The 21,507-nt window shown below is 37.1% G+C and overlaps 1 protein-coding gene across 18 annotated transcripts in view; it reads left to right on the top strand.

Moving 5' to 3' along the window:
* The window catches only part of RBMS3 (RNA binding motif single stranded interacting protein 3), a 1,287,947-nt gene that overhangs the window by 477,384 nt on the left and 789,056 nt on the right, over positions 1–21,507 (top strand). The window lies entirely within an intron of this gene.

The following is a 21,507-nucleotide window of genomic DNA, read 5'->3' as shown; positions in this document are numbered from 1 at the left end:
TTCTTGGATATATTTTTATTCTTATACCCTGGAGTCATACTACAAAATCATAGATGACTATGCTGCCTTTATTCCTTCTTCACATATACTTGCATGGAGACTTAGATACAGCATCTCTTTTTCTGACCTATTTTATATGGTGGTAGATAAATGGAAAACTCTTATTGGTTGTTTTTAACAGTACAGAATTTGAAGTTACAGTGTTAACACATAATGCTTTTCTCAGGTCAGTTATACCTGAGGTTGATAAATCTTTTCTTTAAAGGGCCCGATAGTAAAAATTTTAGTCTTTGTGGGCCATCAGGTCTCTGCTAACCACTACTCAACTCTGCTGTTAGAGCATGAAAGTAGCCATAGACAGTATGTAAGTGAATGGACATAGTGGCATTCCAATAAAACTTTAGTATCAGTGATGGTGGTATTTGAATTCATATCATTTTCATATCACAAAATATTATCATTCTTTTAATTTTTTCCCAACATTAAAAAAATGTTTTGTAAACATTTTTTTTTACAAAACCTTTTTTTAGCTTGTCAGTGCAAAAAAAAAAAAAAAAGCAGCCTAGATTTGGTTCTCAAGATGTACGTAGTTTGCTGAGTTATAGGAGTTACATTTTAAGAAGTTTTAGTGGAATACTGAAAACATTTAGTAAACTTCAACATATCTCTTTGTCCTAGAGTAGCTGTTTGGGTCCTCTCACTTATACTGGCTGCTGTAATCTTTTCTGAATCAGATTAATTTCCACTGTTTTCTAATTTTTTTTTCTGGCCTGAGGTTAATATCACTACAGTACATTCCTCCGGGTACAGTACCTGAAAGGTGTTCAAACAATATTGAGAAGTGAATGAATGAATGAATGAATGGGAAGCAAGGTGGGGAGAAGGTAAGAAAGAAAGAAACTGCCTAAAACAGAGACAATTTTATAATTAGTAAAGTGGAAAAAGAAATACAATAAGCTCTTTGAAAGAAGGAATCATCTATTTGCCCCCATCTCAGTACTTTTATATTTTGAAGAAAGAAAAAAATATATTGACTTGAATATAAATCTATTGTACCCCTCTTTTTCCTTTGATACTGTCTCAGATTTGTGGGCAAGTTTTGAACTTGTGGCCATATTAGAATACAAATATACCCATGCTATTAAAAAATCTATTTATATGTATAGAAATGTGTGTGTGTGTGTGTGTGTGTGTGTGTGTGTAGTGAGGTTATATTCATGTATATGGCTGACTCACTCAACCAATAAAAATCTTATGTTAAATAAAATGAAGTTATTGGTTCAAATTTACCATGGGCCAATTGCTTCAACGCAATAGACCTAATATCAAAATGTAAACAGCAGCCTTGCAAATGCTTACTCTTGATAAGATGTAGGGATGAGAATGTGGGTGAATCAAAATAAAGCCTTCCTTATAACTGAAAACCTGCCTCATGGCATATATCCTTGTTCATGGATAAGAGTTACTATCATATAAGTGAAGGGCAGCCCATTTAGAAAAAAATACTCATGATTTATTCAGTCTAATATGGGATATAAAATCTATCCTAGTCAGTAAAAATCCCTTTTTATGAATTAATCTTTTTTGAACACTGCAAATCTGTATCATCGTGCCTGAATGTATACTTCACTATGTGTATAGATATTTATATGAACTTCCCTGTTTTTTTTTTTTTTTACTTTGGAAGAAAAATGCTGTTTTGAAAGCCATGATGACATGTATGTATCTTTGTGCCTTCTCTGGTTTCACCTTCTTAAGTATATATTAAGCAATACTTTGGAAATATTTCCTTAGACAAGAGAGAAAATAGAAAATCCATCAGTTCAGTGATGCCTAGGTGTTTTGCATTCTATAGAATGTGACCAGTTGGCTCTTAAGGAGTGAAAGAAAGATCAAATCCGTATCTATTAGAACAACCTAATGAACTGCATTTCCAAGGGCTTGACTTGGTCCGGTTAAATGAGAGATAAGGTAGCTATTCATCAGATAAGTTAGTTAAACCCACTGCTTTTATTCCACATTGAGGGAGATTTCATTGGGAAGAAGCCAGTTTTAAAATTCCAGCACTTTTAAAATATGCTCTTTGGAAATACATAAAATGTAACCAAATAAAGGATTTTATGGTAGAAGTAGTTTAGGAAACCCTATGGAAAATAGTGTACCACTGGAGATTCATAGGGCCCATTAACATATTAAGGGCTCCAGCAGTCCTGCAGGAGATAGATGACATTGGAAATATATTTGCTGGTCATTTGCTGTCCTCTATGCTACACTTTATAAGGTGTAAAAAGAACTATACTTTGTTGACCTAATATGTTATTTAACCTCCTGATTTTCAGATGCAGAAAATTCCTGAGGAGATAAGATCAAAGTTAAAGAATTTTTTATCTTTATAAAATAGTCTTTCTCTCCTTCAAGATGAAAGACTGTATTATTTATGATTTTAAGTGAAAATGATCTTGTATATTCTAAACTTGAACTTTTTTTTGAAGGCTTTTGAGGAACTGGCAGTGCAGTGAGAAATAAAATACTTTCCCTCCACATTTTTTTGAGAAGTCCCAAAATGTCTCCATTTAACTGGGTCAGCTCTGAGTCAGGATCATTAATCCACGGTCTCAGTTATGCAACACCCAGTGGGAACTCCAGTTATATTAAAGGGTGTTGCAGAAATAGTAAAAAGAAAATTAATTTTTGTTTGCTTCCATTTATGGGATGAAAGCATGCCACACGGCACGAAGTGTATTTTGAAATTATAGGATATGGCAACTCTCAAAAGATTATGGATCATGGGACTAGCATCGGGTTTCTCAGCCTCAGCACTGTTGACATTTCAGGATGGACAGTCTTTTGTTGTGGAGGGCTGTCCTGGGCATAGTAGGGTGTTGAGCAGCATACCTGACTTCAGTCTACTAAATACCAGGAGCATGTCCCCCATCCAGTAGTGACAGCCGCAAATGTCTTTAGGCATTGTCGAATGTCCTCTTGGAGGCAGAACCATCTCCAGTTTTAAACTACTGGCTGGCAGCTCTGCTGTGGGCTCCTCTGTCAGGGTGTTACCTGGCTGCTCTTTTAATTCTATAGGCTTTATAAGCTGGGCCCTAAAGATCCTCTCAGAGCACCTGATTGATTCATCTGGAAATGAACTCCAAAGATGACTTTTTAGTTATGAGCTCTCTGCTCATGTTATCACTACATTCTTCTAAAAATAAATTCATATTTCGTAGACATCTTTTTCATTCTTATAAAATCCAACTTATGGATAAGTCCTCAGTTTCTGCTATTCCTGGGGTAGATCTTGAAATAAGAACAATTTAGATTCCATCACTTCTAATATAGTAATTCAATAATAGGAAAATGTCTTCTAGAATTTTAGATAGATAAGACCAATGGGATGAAATATGAAAAGCATTTTTAAGAAGTGTCTAAATTCTTTGTTTCAATATGTGATTTTTCTAAGTGAATATTTATGTGGAAACATTTAAGATTCACTTTTTTCATAAAGCGAATTCTTGGTCAGACTAAAGAAAACTGGTCTCCAGGCACACAGAGAGCAGTGACAAATAAGATATTTTTAACACTGAACTTTTCACCCCAGATTCTTGGGTCCACATCTTTATTTTTACTGAAAGGGATTCAGATAATTTGAAAAAAAAATTAAAAATGTGGACTAGCAGGAACAAGTTATAAAGTTAATGTTGTGAATCTCTGAACTTGGAGGGATCATGCATTTATGCCCAAATTGCTTGCAAGGCGCTCCTTCAATGTGATTTTAAAAAGTTTCTCAAATTCCTGTTATATTAATAACAACATATGTAGTATAGAAATTGGTTTTGTTCCTATTTGGACATTTTACTCTTTTCCTCTCCTGTTACTTCTACCTTGCAACTTTACCTCTGATTATTCAGGTCAACACACTAAGAGAATGGAACTATTCACAAATAACTGTACTGGGCAGGCATTGATTGCTTTTTCACACAAACATGTGCTTGTGCACACGCAAGATAGGGAAGAAGAGAAAGAAGGGAAGGGAGAGAAAAAAACGTCCTTTAAAGAATTACTGGAAGTATTTGCAACTTCAAATATGTCTTACAGTGCAATCTAGTAAAACAAAACAAAACAAAACAAAACAAAAGAAGAGAGAACATGAAGCTTTAATGAGTAAAGTCACAAGAAACCAGGGTCTACTGCCCCCGATGATGCCAGACATTGGAATGGTGGGTGGTGAGAAGCTCTAGCTTCTTTGCAGGCTTGGATGGCAGCAGCGTGGAAAGTTTCTTCTCTTGCAGAGAAAGCTGGACAGAACCAAGCATAGCTGGTTCTCTGGGTAGGAGTGATCCGATGTGAGGGAGTACAGCACTCATCACTTGCAATTTGCAGTCCTAAATCATCAGGACTGACCCTGAGGATGATACGGTGAAAAGTCACAGGTTTTGAGAAGCACACCCATATTTTATCCTTTGTCCATTCTGAGACCTTGGGCATCTCTTTTTGTTGACTTAATGCCATGTAAAATGCTATGGGAACTATAAGGATGCTCAACTCATAATCCCTGTCCTTTAGGTATAAGAAGTCAATGAAGGGTTGTCTTTTTTTTTTTGAGAGTTGCGTTTAGGAGGCACCAGTGAATATTTATTCCTCTTTGCATTAGAGCTTTTGGTCTTGTTCAGGGAGAGAACAAAGAATAGCACAAAAGCATTATTTTGATGCATACCTTTAAGTCATGTATTTTGTGCACTTGCTTCCTAGTGAGGGAGGAAATTATTAAAGACAGAATTACAATTTATAAACCTTTCCTTAGATCTTAATATATCATTCTGAAATGATCTAAGAAAATTATGTTCAATATATTGAAATGATCTGTTGAATATATTTAGCATATTGAAATGTCTTTTCCTCTACTAAACTATTAACTTATTAAGGGTAGGGTAGATGTCTTATTCATTTTTGGAACCATTGTGTCCTCACATATGTTAGGAACCAAGCAAAGGGCAAATTGAACCAGCCTTAGAAATGTGATGCACGATCCTAAGATCAATGGAATGCATGATATCTGTTTGTGATTTAAGAAAGTGGGGTCAGGTTAAATAAGATTACTGTTTATAAAAAGTCACATCCCTACTGCCCAAGAGGTGACCAAGGTGGCTCTTGTCAGATTATCTAAAAAGTTAGTCTTCCAGAAGTGCAAAGGAACAAATGCCATTTTATTCCCTTGAACAGTTTTTTTTTTTTTCTTTTTGGTGCCAGGAAAGAATGTGTTTGGCTTGCCCAGTCATCTTTCATTCTGGCATGCAAGAAAATAGCCATATATACAGAGAACCTCAGTGTTCCTATTTATTTATTTATTTCTACCTGATCTTATCTCCAAAGAGATAGGAGTTGGAAAAACTCCAGGAAAAATTATGTACCTAGTCACCATGCTGGTCCCCTTGCCTGATCTTTTCTTTAGAAATCATATTCTGAGCTGGTTTCCAACTTTAGTTGCTAACAACATGTCAGGTAAATAATAAATGAGGCAACATATGCATTTCTTATGTACCATGGAAGGCTTACTCTGAGTAAATAAGAAAGCATTCAGAGGATAGAGAGAGGTTATGAAGGATTGTTTCCATCAAGCTTTCCAGCCCATCTGGTCTATAACAGATTTCACCCAAGCAATTTCTTTTGTCACCAAGAATTGTTCTTCCCCACCCCCTGTGGGTGGGAAGGATCATGAGAGTAAAATGTGATTTCTACCAGTAGGTTCAGAAAACCTAACAAATGGCAGGAAATTCAAGGAGACGGGATCAAAAACACTATTACTCAGTAATGGTTGCATTGTAATGCTTAAAAACTTTCTTCCATTTGTGCCTTTTCAGATGAAGTAGACTGTAAAAAATTTCACTTCACTGAGTCCCGAATTTTCTTCCATTTCAAATTATCCACTTCAGCTCCTTAACGCTATATATGTATGTGTGTGTGTGTTTAATTAATATATTCAAGTAGAGTGAAGCCACATGTAGCTTAATTCAAGTAAAAAAATTAACTTTGTTTTTAACAATGTTATCTTTCTAAAGCAAGGATCAACAATTTTGTCTATAAAGGGTCAAATGGGGACTCTTTTTGGCTGTGTGGGCCATACCATCTCTGCTGCAGCTACTCCCTAATATACTCAATAATCTGTAAACAGACATGACGTGTTCCAATAAACCTTTATTTACAAAAACAGATGGCAGGCTAAATGTGGCCCACAGCCCGGCACTTTACTAATGCCTAGTCCAACAAAATGCATAGTGGATAATATGGGAAAGAAGCCACCTGTCTCTACAGCAGCCAGCCATCTTAGTGTAAACACATTTATAAGCAAGTTCAGCTTAAAGAAATATTTAAATTCCTTGAGCACTAGATCTTTTTTATTCCCCCAGGCCACATATGAATCAGTTGTCATTACCCAATAAGAAAATAATGTCTTTGTCACCATGAAACACTTCCCTCCTCCCTTCACATTATTCCCCTTAGCATAGCCCTCTCTTTTACTTAACTGCCTGGTGATAAACCTCACTGGTGAGAAGGGCCAGAGATTTACTGCCAGAATGACTTAGCATCCTCAAGCCCCTGCCTGCAGCTCTTGAGAAAGCGTCCAAGCTCAGCTGGCCGCCTGGGCTGGCACTCTGTTACTCTGGGTTAGAGTGGGTATCACATTTCTAATGGATTAGCTGACTACTGGGAATGCAGAAGGGTTTTTAAAGTCTCTTAACTTCTAAATGCAGCACATAAATGGAGTTCTATGAATATTTAATTTGAGTGCAAGACTCGAAGTTCTTTGCAATTAGTTTAACTGTTGCTTTCAAGAGAGAGAGAGAGAGTATATATCCTTTGAGTGTTTTAGGATTCACAGTGCCCTCTTTGTTTTCTTTAGTTTGGAACTTTCCATGAGCTGGGGCGTGACCACTTTTATAAGATGTTCAGAATCCATTCCTTTATTGGGTACATCTAGCATGTCTTCTCTCAGTCTTTAGGAAAGAGATGGAGTTTTCAGGTACAATATCTCTTACATCTTCCATTAGCAATCTTCTCTGTGGATCTCAGCATAACCCAGGGGGTCAGGCTTGCTCAATGGACTAGGAGTCTCTGCTACAGATTTTACCTGTTTACCTGCTTACCTTTCCAACCAAATGAGCAGCTTATTAGGAGAATGATCTGGCTTGAAAATCCAGATGATTTCCTTTTGTCCTTTGATATAGAAATACTAGAAAAATGCCCTAGTAGGTAATAGGCTCTCAAAACCTGCTTAATCAAATCAACTCCCAAGGTTTTTAATTCTAGTCCTTTGTCTAGTAAGTAACTCTTAATCTTTCTGAGTGTTTCCTCATTTATGGCCCAAGAGATTTTTTATAAGATGATTTTAGGTCCCTTATGGCTCTTAAATTTGCCCAAAGATGCTTCTTTGGGGTCAACGCTTTGCTTGGTACTGAAATTCCTACAAATTATTAGAGCTCCCTGACTTCTAGGAAGCATGTCATTAATTAGGAAGGCAACAGGAACACATAAAATATTTGGGAAAAATAAAGTGCATCATATAATCAAGAATGACTAATTTTGTTTTTAGAAGAAATGGGTCACTGAGAATCTGAAGAGGGCCATGCATTTAGAAACCAGGCTGCTAAGCAAGGAGAGAGGAGATGTTTCCAGGAGAGTCATTAAGGAAAAGAATTCTGAAAAGAACATATGGAAACCAGGACAAAAAGATGGTGTGTACTGAGGAAAAAAAAATGGGATTTTTGGCAATCCTAAATTCAACCCTTTGTTGACATTGGCATTGCTATACTACAGCTGGGCTCTTTTCTCCTTTTTCTGCCTCTTTTCTCCTTCCTGATCTCTCTTCTCTCCTTTCCTTATTTTGAAATGCATATGCTAGACATATCCTTCTGACTATTGTATTCACCACATATTTTTGATACCTAATGGGTGCATGAACTAAGGCCTTAATCTATTGCTTCTTTGACTATTACAGCAGCTTCTTGACTGGGCTCTCCCAGCTTGCCCCTCTTCCATCTTTCTACTCCACCCAAGCCAAAGAATATTTTCCAAAATGTACAGCCAACTGTGCCACACAAGTTGCTTCCCTGTGTCTGAGGACACAGGCTGGGTACTTTTCATTAGCATTACCAGCTCTTCAAGTTTGGCTCCAGCCACTTAAAGCCTCAGATCCTTATGGCTCCCTTTTCTTTGTGAATTTGGAAAGCCTGGTTTCTCTGTTTTCTACATACCCCTGATTGCTCCCCACGCATTCACCTAAGCCTATAGCATTTCTTACTTTGTCCCCTCCTTTCCCCAACAGAGTCAGTTGTTCCCAACCTAGGCCACTTTGTCTACCTTGCTTATTTGTTTAAATTCTGTTCATCACACCCTGGTGTTATTAGGTGCAACAACTAGATGGTAATTCTATAAGAGAGAAGGGTGGACCTTTTCATTTTTTTAATTCCAAGTGCCCAGTACAGTCTCTGGCACACAAGAAATAAACGGTGAATGTTACATTAATATCCAGCCTTCCACACTGAGGTACAAATTTTGAGAAAGAACCTTCCTACATTCTTTATAAATTAAAGTTTCCTGTATTTTCACAAAGCCATGGCCTGGTTTTGCTGATGTATCATGCTGGTTGGCTTTCTATCTCATTTCAACCTCATTTTGAGCGTGTATTTTTCTCTTATCTATCTACTAATGTCTGTCTAGCTCCATTATATATCTTATAAATAAATGTTGTAATGTATTCAACATATGATGTCTTAACAATTTTCTGCAATTTGTACCATCACCATCTGCTATCCTATGGTGGTAGATTCTGGAAAATATTGTGGATTACCATTTGTGGGAGAGTTTTTATGGATTAAAGCAAAGCTGTAATTCTCTTTCACAATGTACTTGCCACACAAGAGGACAACAGAAGATCTTCCACGGCAACATCTGTAGAGAAAGAAATCCTTTAGTGTTGTGGAAGCATCTGTTTCACATATATCTCTAAATGGTTAGGATATGCATTTCAATATCTTTGTTTGTTTACCACAAATAAATCTATTATTTATAGGACATTTGAAGATATATGAATATACCATATATATCCAACACTTCCCATAGGCTTTAAATGTGAATAGATACTAGAAACACTTTGCATCCATGACATTTCAAGTTTATGACCATTTGCTGCACTTTGATAGGAGTTTGAAATCAATAAAATGCCTATTTAACCTCTTTACTATTTTTATTTTAAAGTACTTTATTTCATTTTCCTCTTTATTTACTTTTAGTTGTACAAGAATTACAGCAACTAGATCCTCACATGTACCTTCATCTCCAGCTTGGTCCACCTCCCCAGATACCACTAGTAGAAGTTATCACTTTGGTGTGTATGCTTTCAAGATCTTTTTCTAAGGAATGTCTGGGTTGCTCAGTGGTTGAGCATCTGCCTTTGGCTCAGGTTGTTATCCCGGACTCCTGGGATCAAGTCCCCCATCAGGCTCTCCTCAGGGACCCTGCTTCTCCCTCTGTCTGTGTCCCTGTCTGTCTCTCTGTGTCTCTCATGAATAAATAAATAAAATCTTTAAGTAAATTTAAAAAAAAAGATTTCTTCTAAGCATTTACGTAGATACAGATATGTAGGTATACATATACTTGTAAGTTTTTTCATAACATGTACAATTAGATGTATGTGTGTGTATATATATATAATATATATAATTATATGTATTATATATATATAATACATTTATAGCGTGCTATTAACAATTCGTATATAAATAAATACAGATTTATATGATCCCCTTTTGAAAGTATTGCATAGTATTCCATAATAAGTTTAATGGAGACCCCTGACTGAGAATGACCAGACCTCCTCTATCTGCAGCTTTGACAATCTTAGACATCTGTTTCTTCACTTATAAGAAAACTGAAGGTAGGTATTTCTAGGAATGGATTGATAGTTCAGGAATACTATCCAGGGACCCACGTTCCTTTTATCTTTCTTGACCATCCCCACACATAGACTTTTTCCTTATGCTTTTTGCCTACCTCTGTCTACGCATCTGTTCATATTGCAATTAAAAGAGTAAGAGTAAAGGACTAGGGGAAAATAGCTTTCCTTTTATCGGGAAGCCCTGTAACCTCAGCATATGTCCCACTACATCTTACTTACTAGTGCTGGGTCACTTCGGATCAGCACTTTACTCACTAGTGCTGGGTCACTTCAGACCAGCTGCAAGAGAGGATGGGAACATGAGGATCCAGCACAGGGGAGCTGGATGGTTATCACAGCTTAGATTTGTAATGATCTGTCATTCAGACTTCACATATCACTGCAAATAAAACTCTTCTGGTTATAAGGAAAAAGAAAGGGTTGGCTGATGGATGGGCAGCTAACACAGTCTGCTGTAGAATGTTATTATTTAATTTTCCATGTTCATTAACATTTAGATGATATCTAATCTTTGCCATTAAAAATAGTTCTACAGTCAGAATTATTGTACATGCTTCCTGTTCATTTGTGGATTTGTTTCTCTTGTGGAAATATAGTGAAAACGAATTAATGCCATAGAATATAAAATATTTTAATTTTAATTTAAACTGCCAAACTGCGCTCTGAAATGGATGTAACATTTTATACTCTTCCCAGTGGCATATGGCAATATCTGTTTCACATACCAAACTAGACTAAGTGATTGTTCAAGTCCCCTTCTTTGTTCTTAGTAGCTCCCAGTAGTTGAGGATGGGCTGAGACTCTAATTGTAGGTATTTTGACCTTAGTCCAATGTGTAGGAGTCACTCACTAGTTTCTCTCAGAGAGAATTGCTCTGTGGGTAGCTGCAGATTTGGTGTTTCCATGGCAGGAAGTAAATTCAGGAGGCTTCTTTATCACTATTTTGGACCAGAACTCAAAAAGAATTTTTAGAGTCGTGGAGGCTGAGTGCTAACAGGCCACACCAAGGATTGTTCTTACCTTGGAAGGAGAGAGGCTAATTCTTCAACTTTTTTTTTTTTTTAAGTTTAGGTGTTCACATGCAAAATTTAGTTCTTTAATCCATCATGTTTTGGATATGTATGTGTATGTTTCAGTGGTCAAATATAATCCTATTTTAATATTCTTCACAAAAAAGATAAATTGTCCTGCTATGTTCTTTATGTTCTATCTAAATAGGGGTTTCAGAATAACTGATCTACCTCTCACAATCTATCTACTGCTACTTACCATCTGTGTGACCCTAGGGAAGTCATATGACCAATTTGTACTCCGGTTTCTCTATGAGTAAAGAACATAGCAGGATTGATTTGTTAATAATATTTAATTTAATAATTTTGAACTTATGTTTGTAAGTGAGTTAAATTTCGGCTACCTATCCAACCAACCTGTATAATGTTCTGGGTAGTTTTCTTTTTTCTTCTATCTTTTGTAGGATTATATATACCTATAATATAATTATATGTGTGTGAGATCAATGATACATTTACTAAAAGTTTGACAGAACTCACACTTAAGTCTCTTTGGATCTAGTGACACAGTTAAAGGTAAAGATTATCTTCCTTTCATTTTCCTTTGTGAATCAGTAATAGTATACATAATTATATATTTCTCAAAGATATTGTCTGTTTAATATATTGGCTTAAAGTGAAACATGTTCTTTTTTTTTTTTTCTTTTCTTGCTTTTCTTTTTTTTTTTTCTTCCTTTTCTTACCTTCCTTTTATTTCCTATTCAAATAATCCTCTGTATCTATAGTTATTTGTCCCTTTTTCCTGCCTAAAGTTAACTTCTATATGCTTTGGATCTTTTTGTTTTGTTTTGTTTTTGTCAAGTTGATTTCTTCCTGCCTTCTCTTTTTGAAAGATGTTGATTTCAAAAATTTGTTTTTCCTTCTTAATTTTACCGATTTTCAATTTCATTACATTCTACCTTTTATCGGGTATGTGATCCACAGTTTTTATTTCATTAATTCTTTCTTTTTTAAAAAAAATTTCATTTCCTTGATTTTTGGAGGAGAAGGATAAGATCTTTTTGTGTTTTCCACTTTCTTTGCCTTGTGGTCACTGGGAATGATTTATAAGGTCTCTTCTTTTTGTTGTGTTAAGACATAGTCCATTTTAGTCAATTTTATGACTTATGAGAAAATGTATATTCTAGTTTGGGAGCACAAAGTATTATAGATATGTGTATATATATGTTTGTTAGTCTAGTTTCTTATTATATTTAAATCCTCTAGAGCATTGAAATTTGTTTTTTACCTGTTTGATCTGTAAGAGAGAGGGGCAAATTAAATTTTCGTGCTAGCTGTACTTTTGACTACTTTTCCTTGCATCTTCTTTTTGCTTTTAAAAAATCAATTAGTTATATTGTATGCTTAAGGTTTTTAAGGTTTCATCTTTGGAGTGGATTATTCCCTGATATATATGAAATATATCTTCTTCTTTCATTGGTTTTAGTCTTGAAATCCTTATCTGCACTGGTTCCCTGGGTATATATTCTTCTGTTTTTTGTTGTTGTTGTTGTTGTTGTTCTTTTTTTTTTTTTTTTTTTAACCATCATTCTAGCTGCTGGTTTTTCAAAAACATTTAGTGCTTTATGGAGCTTTTTTTCTTTCCTTTATAATTGTGGCAAAAAACATGTAACATTTACCATTTTAACCATCTTTAAGTGTATAGTTCAGTGGTATTAAGTATATTCATTATTGTGATTAGCTTATTTCTTTTGCCATCATGTCATCATTGTACATACATGTTGCATGTATCAGACTTCTCTTACTTTTTAAGGCTGAATATTATTTCATTTATTTTTAAAAAATATAGTTTATTTATTTATGCATGAGAGACACAGAGAGAGGCAGAGACATAGACAGAGACAGAAGTAGGCTCCCTGTGGGGAGCTTGATACGGGACTCAATCCCAGAACCCTGGGATCATGACCTGAGCCCAAGGCAGACATTCAGTCACTGAGCCACCCAGGTGCCCTAATATTTCATTTATGTATAAACCAAGTGTTGCCTATTTGCTCATCTGTTGGTAGATGCTTGGGCTGCTTCTACATTTTAGCTATTATGAATAATGCAGCTATGAACATGGATGTGCATATATTTCTTTAAGACCCTGATTTCAATTATTTTGAGTATGTACCCAAATGTGGAATTGCTGGATCATATGGTGATTCTATTTTTAATATTTTGAGTCACCACCATACTATTTTTCACAGTACTGTACCATATTCCACTCCTACCAACAATGTACAAGCCTTTCAGTCTCTTTATATCCTCATCAACACTTGTTATTTTCTCTTTTTGTTTGTTTTTTTTTATAGGAATTATCCTAATGGGTATGAAGTAGTATCCTCTCAAGTTTTGATTTGCATTTTGGTTGGGAGTTTGTTTTTGTTCTTGAGATTTCCTATGAGTCCTTCAGTGGATGCTGCATTTACTTCCTGGTACGTGCTTTAGAAATATAGGCAAGCCTCACTGGGAAGAAGGGTTCACTTCAGCTTATTTCCTAGGACAGTGGGAGGTGAGGGGATGGGAGGATGCCGAAGTGTACAATGAGACAATAGCCAATCTCCTGGGAAAGGGCCCTTCCACTTTTTCTGAGTGTCATCAAACAGCAGGTTCTGCTTTGCCTTTTTTTGGAAGCAAGCATCCACCCTCTTCAAATACAAAGTTTACTTCATTCAGTCAACAAATTCAGAAAGAGCCCATTATGTTGTGGACACTATTTTAGGAGGTAGTGATGCCATAGTGAACAAAACTGATAAAAGTCCCTGGCTTCATGGGGGCTTCTATTCTAGTGAGGGAAGACAGAGAATAGATAAAGAAAAAAAAAGTAAATATAAAATATGTGTTAGAGATCAATGCATTGGAGAAGATAAAATGGTAGTATTTGTTCTCTATTTCTATGCAGCAGATCACCACTAACCTAGCATCTTGAAATAAGACAAATTTATATCATAGTTTCTGTTGGTCAGAAATCTAACATGGCATACCTGGCTTCTCTGCTCAGCATCTCACATGGCTGAAATCAAGATGTCTTCCAGGGGTGCTATTACATTTAAGCTGTGGGGTCTTCTTCCAAACCCATTCGGATTTTTTAATGAATTCAGCTCCTTCCATCTATAGGACTAAGATCCCTGTTTTAATCTAAGCTGTCCTCAGCTCCTAGAAGCCACCTACCATTTCCTGCCAAGTGGTCCTGTTCACAACATGGCAGTTGCCTATTCAACAGGAGACCCTCTCTGCTGCTATGAAGCTCTGACTTCCTCTATCTAGGATCTGTAGACCCAGATTTAAAAGACTTATGTGATTAGATCAGGCCTACCCAGATAATCTTCCTTTGGTAAAAATGACTGTGCCATAGAACATAGCCTGATCAGGGAAATAAAATCCATTCTCAAAGTTCTGGGGATTTTGCAAGGCAGGTAAACTAAGAGTTTGGATCTTGAAGACCATCTTAGAATTCTGCTTACCACACAGAATAAGGGGATATATATAGTTCAGGAGTGAGGTGAACACGGTGCCATTTTATTAGGATTCACCTAACTCATCCTCATTCATGAGGTAGCCTCTCTGGCAAATGGCATTTAAACACAGCTATGAGATTTGTGGGGAGGGAGGGGCAGAGGTATTTTCCAGAATGAAGGGCTAGCAAGTGCCAAGTCTCTAGGGAGCGTATGCTGAGTGTGTGTTAGGAGACACCAGGGAGACCAGTAAGGGACAGGGTGATTAGCAGGGAAGAGTGGGAGGAGAGATCAGCGGGGGAGGTTCAGGTCTAGGTAGGACCTTAAAAGCCATCATAACAACTGTGGTAATTACTCCAAAGTGTTGTTTCTTTGTGTAAAATCATAACTTAAAATTCTGATTTTGAAAAAAATAATATGAACTTGAAACACATTTAGAAAAACATGTGAACACTAAACCTGAATACTAGTTGATGGATTGGAATGGCTGAGTTTACAGTTGCTGGTGGGAATAGAGATGGGGGGGCGGGTAAGGAATAAACAAGTATAGAAGTTCAACATTTAAAAAGTATTAACAAAAATTGTATCTTTTTCTGTGTGAAGCATCTAGAGGGAATAAAAATATCTGGATACACACACACACACACACACACACACACACACACTGCAATACTCACATAGTGATAGTTTCAGTTAGACTAGAAATATACCACTTAATGTAAAGAGGACTTTTAGGGATGCCTGAGTGGCTCAGTGGTTGACCATCTGCCTTCAGCTCAGGTCATGATCCCAGGGTCCTGAGATGGAGTCCTGTATCTGGCTTCCTTGCAGGGAGCCTGCTTCTCCCTCTGCCTACGTCCTCTGCCTCTCTCTCTGTGTCTCTCATGAATAAATAAAATCTTTTAAAAAAGAAAAGATGACTTTGAGTTGCAACTTAAACAATGTGAATGCCTTGCCTAATTTTAACCATGATTTACAGAATATATATATATATTATATATATATAATATATATTATATATATATAATATTAATTTATGGATTTGATCCTACAAAGTTGAGACTTCCGATGTGACAGGAAATGTGAGATTAGCTTCTTTAATCGGGCCGCATATGTTTCCTTTTATGACTGCCAAACCCAATCTGCTGTATCTACTTAGACATCCCAGAGACAAAGAAAAAAAGAAAAATCTTCAAAATCAACTCAGCAAATCAAGGCTTCTGCCTGAAAGGGTTACTGAGGTGTAATGTGCTAGCCATTTTGCAATGCTGGCAGTTTCTGACTATGGAGATACAGATAATCCCCATCCATCTTTCCGACTCACCACAGCAATTTTGGAAGTAATGTGCTGAATTTCCAGACATTTCTCGGACACTTACTTGGATGTCTCAGAGCGGCTCCAAGACCTAACAGTTCTTCTCTGTCTTTGAGCTTCTTTTCTGCTAAATCCCCTCTTTGCTGATGGAGACACCATCTGCTACATGCGCAGTGACGAAGGCATCACTGAAACTCCTCTCTTGGTCTTATTCCAACATCCAAACAATAGCTAATTTATTTCTGAAGCAGTTTACTACTGCTAAAGCTCCTCATTTAAGCTCCAAGCTTCCCTCCTGTTAATAGTGTTAATATCTGCAACCTTGAGGCAGATATTCTAGAAGCAGCCTTTCATTGACTTGCCTTCCTCTGGCCATTAGTGTGCTTGCAGAGAGAATGACCTTCGGGCCAGATTCCTTTCCTCATTATGTCAGTAGAAATCATGGAGATCAGGAAGAAAAATGGATCACTGAGAGGCCAAAAGAATTCTTAGAAAACAATGGCCCCTCAACAGGCTGTTCAGTGTCATCCCTGTTGCATCATGGACAGCAGCTTGTTCTCCCACACAGGAAATCCTCAAAGAGAAACATGACTCTCCAGGGACCTTTCCCATAAATTTTCTTTTATCTCTCATTCTCATTTATTTCAACTATTTTGTTTGGGGGTGGACCCTTCTGATTTACTTCTGCTTCTAAGATGTATCCATTGAGTAGAGGGCAATGTAGCAAAGATGATGAAGAACATGTGCTTTGGGGTTGGAGATATTTATTTTTGAAACTTAGTTTTGCCATTTACTTGCTCCAGCCCCAAATTCTTCAGCGAGGACTTCGCACATAATTGTTGTGGTGATGAATTAAATAATATGCACAAAGTGCTGGGTAATCATAAGGCTGTTCTCTCTGGGTCTCTCTCTCATTCACTCTGTGTGTATGTACATGGTATGTATATGTGATACACACATACACATCAAGTAAACTGTGCTTCTCTGCAAGCTTACTTGACTCTTTCCCTGATACTCTTCCAAGAGCCCGTTCACTTCTTTGGAAGCTATTTTGACTATTGAGCACACTCTCACTAGATAATATCTAAAGGAAGAGAAGAGATGAAGAAAACTGCCATTATGCACAGCTCTGGGTGAATTATGCCTATTTTATAATAAAAAATATAAATATCTGTGTGCACATATACAGTATATTATGTATGTATTAGGTATATGAATTTGCATGTGTATACCCAAACCCTTTAAAGCACATTTCCCATATTTGCCAGTGTTATGTTTAGAGTTAACTGGATTAGTGGCAGCACTGGAGAAAAAGAAACAAAGAAACTTAGAAAGGTCTGATTCTTTGTTTAGGACTGTAGAGTGAGATATGGTTGCAGAAACTTTGTAAATGATAATTATACTTCGTTGATGATATTCCCTTAAAGAGGACTTTTCTAGTTAGCATTAACTAACCAGTTTTTTCCTCCATCTCTGCATTAGTCTGCTCAGGCTGCCATGACAAAGTATCATGGACTGAGTGACTTGAAAAAACAGGAAGTTTATTTTCCAGTCTTGGAGTTTGGGAAGTATAAAATCAAGATATGAGTCAGTTCAGTTCCCTGGGGAGGCCTCTCTTTCTGGCTTTCGGATGGTTGCCTTGCTGTGTCCAGAAGAGAGAGAGAGAGAGGAAGTGAGCTCTCTGGTGTCTCTTCTTATAAAGATGCTAATCCCATCATGAGGGCCCACCTCATGATCTCATCTACCTAATTACCTCCCAAAGGCCTCATATCCAAATGTGATCAAATTGGGGATTAGGGCTTCAAAATTTTGAATTTTTATTTTGGGGGTGAATAATTGAATCCGTTGCTGTCCCATACTTGTAAACAGACTTTTCCCTATAGGTGACCCCAGGTTTTTGTTCTTAGCCTTCCAATTGTCTTTACTTATTATTTATTTCTTTATCTGGGTCTTCAGATACACCATCTTTTAAAATAATTTTAGCTATTTTGCTTCTGTCTTGGTGCATGGTCAAAAATATGCTTCTCTAGCCTGCAATTCTCTAACTTCATACTTAGCACTGTTCATCTGTGTTTCTGTAAGATATTTCCAACTTGATATTCCATAGGTATTTGGAAGAAAATACTGGTAGTTACATTAATCTTTCTACCTAAACACATATCTCTTCTTCCTATCAATCTCATCAATACCACTATTTAACACATTCACTATGTTGGTGAACTTTTCCTTCCTACGCATTCCAAAACTGTTGTTTTCTATCAGCATATAAAGAAATATATAAATTGATTCAAAGCCTTTCCTTTCAGTGCTTATTTTCATAACATTATGCTAGTTGTTGGGGAATGTACAAAGATTAAAAAAAAAAGTTGAGAGTGTAGAACAGGGTTCAGCAAACTATATCAAGCCAAATCTAGTTCCCTTCTTATTTTCGCAAATGAAGTTTTATTGTCACTCAGTCATACCCATTCTTTTACAGACCATCTATGGATGCTTTCACCTTACAATGCCAGAGTTTAATAATTGCTACCAAAATTTTATGGCCCACAAAGACTAAAAGATTTATTATCTGACCTTTTACAGAAAAAAAGCTTGCCAACCCCTGATCTAAAAGACTGGAATATGTGTGCGCACACATATATATGTAGGGTGTGTAAGATAGTATAAAGCTATAAATGTATGCATAAACACATATTCTAACACTTTAAATATTTATTTGTGTGTGTGTGTGTGTGTGTGTGTGTGTGAGAGAGAGAGAGAGAGAGAGAGGGAGAGAGAGAGGAGAAGGGCATTGGGAGAGGGAGAGAGATGATCCCAAGTAGGCTCCGTGTCCAGCATGGAACCCAACTGGGGGCTTGATCTCACAACTCTGAGATCCTGAGATGAAATCAAGAATTGGATGCTTAACCGACTAAGCCACTCAGGCACCCCTAACACTTTTAAATTTAGATATACCTGTCACACATACACAAACATGGTATAAATTCCAAAATGATGTGATAATAAAGGTGAAAGAACAATTAATATCCACTAAAGGACTACAGATTGGGTAAGACTTAACAGACTAGCTCATATTTCAGTGGAACATTTGAAAATAATTTTGATAACAAGAGGTGAGTAGGGCCAGTTCTTCCAATAAACATTTACTGAGTATCTATTGATACATTCAAATGTTGGAAAATTTACTCGGAATGACAATCTGTCACTTCTTCATGACTTCTGTAGGACTCGGCACAGTGTCTTGCACATGTTAACCATAAATACCTATTATTTAATTAACTGATGAAATAGTTTGTAGCAAATACATGATAACATCCTACAGTATAAACTGTAGCAATATTAAGGATGCATAAGTTCTGGCAGTCTATCTTGGTGAGGCTGCATTGAGGGGGTAGAATAACCAAAGTTATGTGATGGGTAGGACAGTACTTGAGTAATGATTACCATTTAAAATAACAAAAACAGGGGCACCTGGGTAGCTCAGTCAGTTAAGCATCAAACTCTTGATTTCAGTTCAGGTCAGGATCTCAGGGTTGTGAGATAGAGCCCTGCCTTGGGCTCAGAACTAGGCCTGGAGCTACTTGAGATTCTCTCTTTGCCTCTCCCTAAACCACCTTGTGGGCACATGCACATGCTCTCTCTCTCTCTCAAGAAATAAATAACCAAAAACAAACAAACAAACAAAAAAAAACAACTAAGATTCATTTGTGACTCTAGCCTTAATACTCTGACACCTAGTCCAAATTTGTTTTGTTTTTTCAGTCTGGGATGATTTTCATGGAGTGCATTGTTTGCTTTAAAATGAAAAACTCAGTAAGTGGTATTAATAGAATGAGCTTGATGCCAAGGGCAAACCACTCCTGGTACTTTGCCATACTTTGCAGCATGGAAGCAGTAATCTTATAGAACTTTCCACTAATAAGCCACTCCTTACATCTTTGGCCGATGGGAGTTAATTTTTTAGATACTGGGCCTAATTGAATTAGCTCATGATCAGAAGCTTATACTAATAACTTTGGTGATAGCCTTAAGCTTTCTGCCTTCTCAACTCAGTTCATTTGCATAGTTGTAGTTACTGATAGGTTTCCAATTCTCTAGCCCAGAGCTTTCTGATGAACCCTAGACCCATGGTTCTCAACATTGTAGACACATCAACATCAATAGGTTCAAAATCGAGTTTATTATCTTTGAGGATTAGCTGGGACACCACCCTACTTCCTGATGATGATCACCTTTGTTTGCTCCTTAAATGAACTGATGACTATGTCATCTATCTCCTGGGAATCACTTGTGATTGTTCACACCTTTCTGCCTATTCCTCATTTCCAAAAGTCCTAATGACAGCCTCTACTAAATATATCCCAAATCTATAAAGTGATTCAGGGTACTATCACCTCTATTCTGCACCTGCTGAATGCCCTTCCTAATCAAACCCCACCTTTGATCTGACCCTGCCCCTGTCTATTTTCTAGGGACTTCTAGGCAATTTGCTCTTAGATGCAAATCCCATCATTGACCCATCTTAGTTACCCTTTGCCCTTGGATAAAAACTCCTAAAATCCTTCTGTACTTGTGCCCTCCCTATCTTTCCAGAACTTTTCAAAAATTAATCAATTTTTAAAATTAATCAATCAATTAATTAATTAATTTTTTCCTTTTCCAGTTCCTAGAGCCTTTCCCTAGAACAGCCTTAGGCCACACTGCACTTTCTTTTAACTCTGGACCACTGAATTTCCCATATTAACCCTACTATCTCTTGTCCCCGAACCTTCACATAGTTGGGGCCATTCTTTCAGTACCTTCATCTTTTCTTCATTTTGGAACACTTCTCTGTCTTTCAGATACTATTTGAAAGATATATTTATTTGAGAAAGAGAGGGAGAGAGAGAGAAAGTGTGGGCATGCATAACTGTGGGAAGGGGCAGAGGGAGAGAGGATCTCAAGCGGACTCCCTGCTGAGATGGAGCCCCCCCCCCCTCCCCAAGGGGCTGCTTCCCAGGACCCTGAGATCATGACCTGAGCTAAACCAAGAGTCAGATGCTCAACCAACTGAGCCACCCAGGTGCCCCTCTTCCAGATCCTATTGTAAATATCACTTCTTCCAGTTTATACCCAGCAGTATACACAGTCCTTGCAACTTCCTCCTCTGCTGCCACATTATGGTAGGGGCCTTTGCTGTGTATTCCCATTTTACTACCTACTTCCCCATTAAAACAATTGGCTCACTATTTATGTGTTTATGCAAATGTTTGTCTCCCTTGCTAATTATTCATCTCTATTAATTTCTTTCTGATGGTTGTAGTCCCAGCCTTTACACAATACTTGGCCCATTGTAGGCCTTCATTAAATAAGTGTCTAATGAGTGAGTGGATGGATGATTCATGTGGAACATCTGCAGAGTGCTAGACATGATAGAGATAAGAAGATTATTAACTCCTGCCCTAACATCACTCATGGTCTAGCATTGAAATTCCTCTTAAAACAGATGAACTAGCTTACCTCTTGACGTTAAGCTATTAAAAGACTTGTAAGAATCGTTTTCCATTTATCTTATTGTCATTTTTATAGGCTAATTTCATTTTGGGGAATCAGCCCATTCCCGTCTCAGTCACTCTGGGGCTGTGGGACTGTCCCCCAGGGATGTTCTATGTGACTTTAACTTCCAACACGCTCACACAGAAGCAATAGTGTGGTTGGGCTCATTGAATGTGCACTGAGCCAGGAATTAGCTGTAAAGTG

Source organism: Canis lupus, chromosome 23, assembly GCF_003254725.2.
Source record: "Canis lupus dingo isolate Sandy chromosome 23, ASM325472v2, whole genome shotgun sequence".
Classification (NCBI taxonomy): Eukaryota; Metazoa; Chordata; class Mammalia; order Carnivora; family Canidae; genus Canis; species Canis lupus.
The sequence above is the reverse complement of the archived record's forward strand: the minus strand, read 5'-3'. Positions and strand labels throughout refer to the sequence as shown.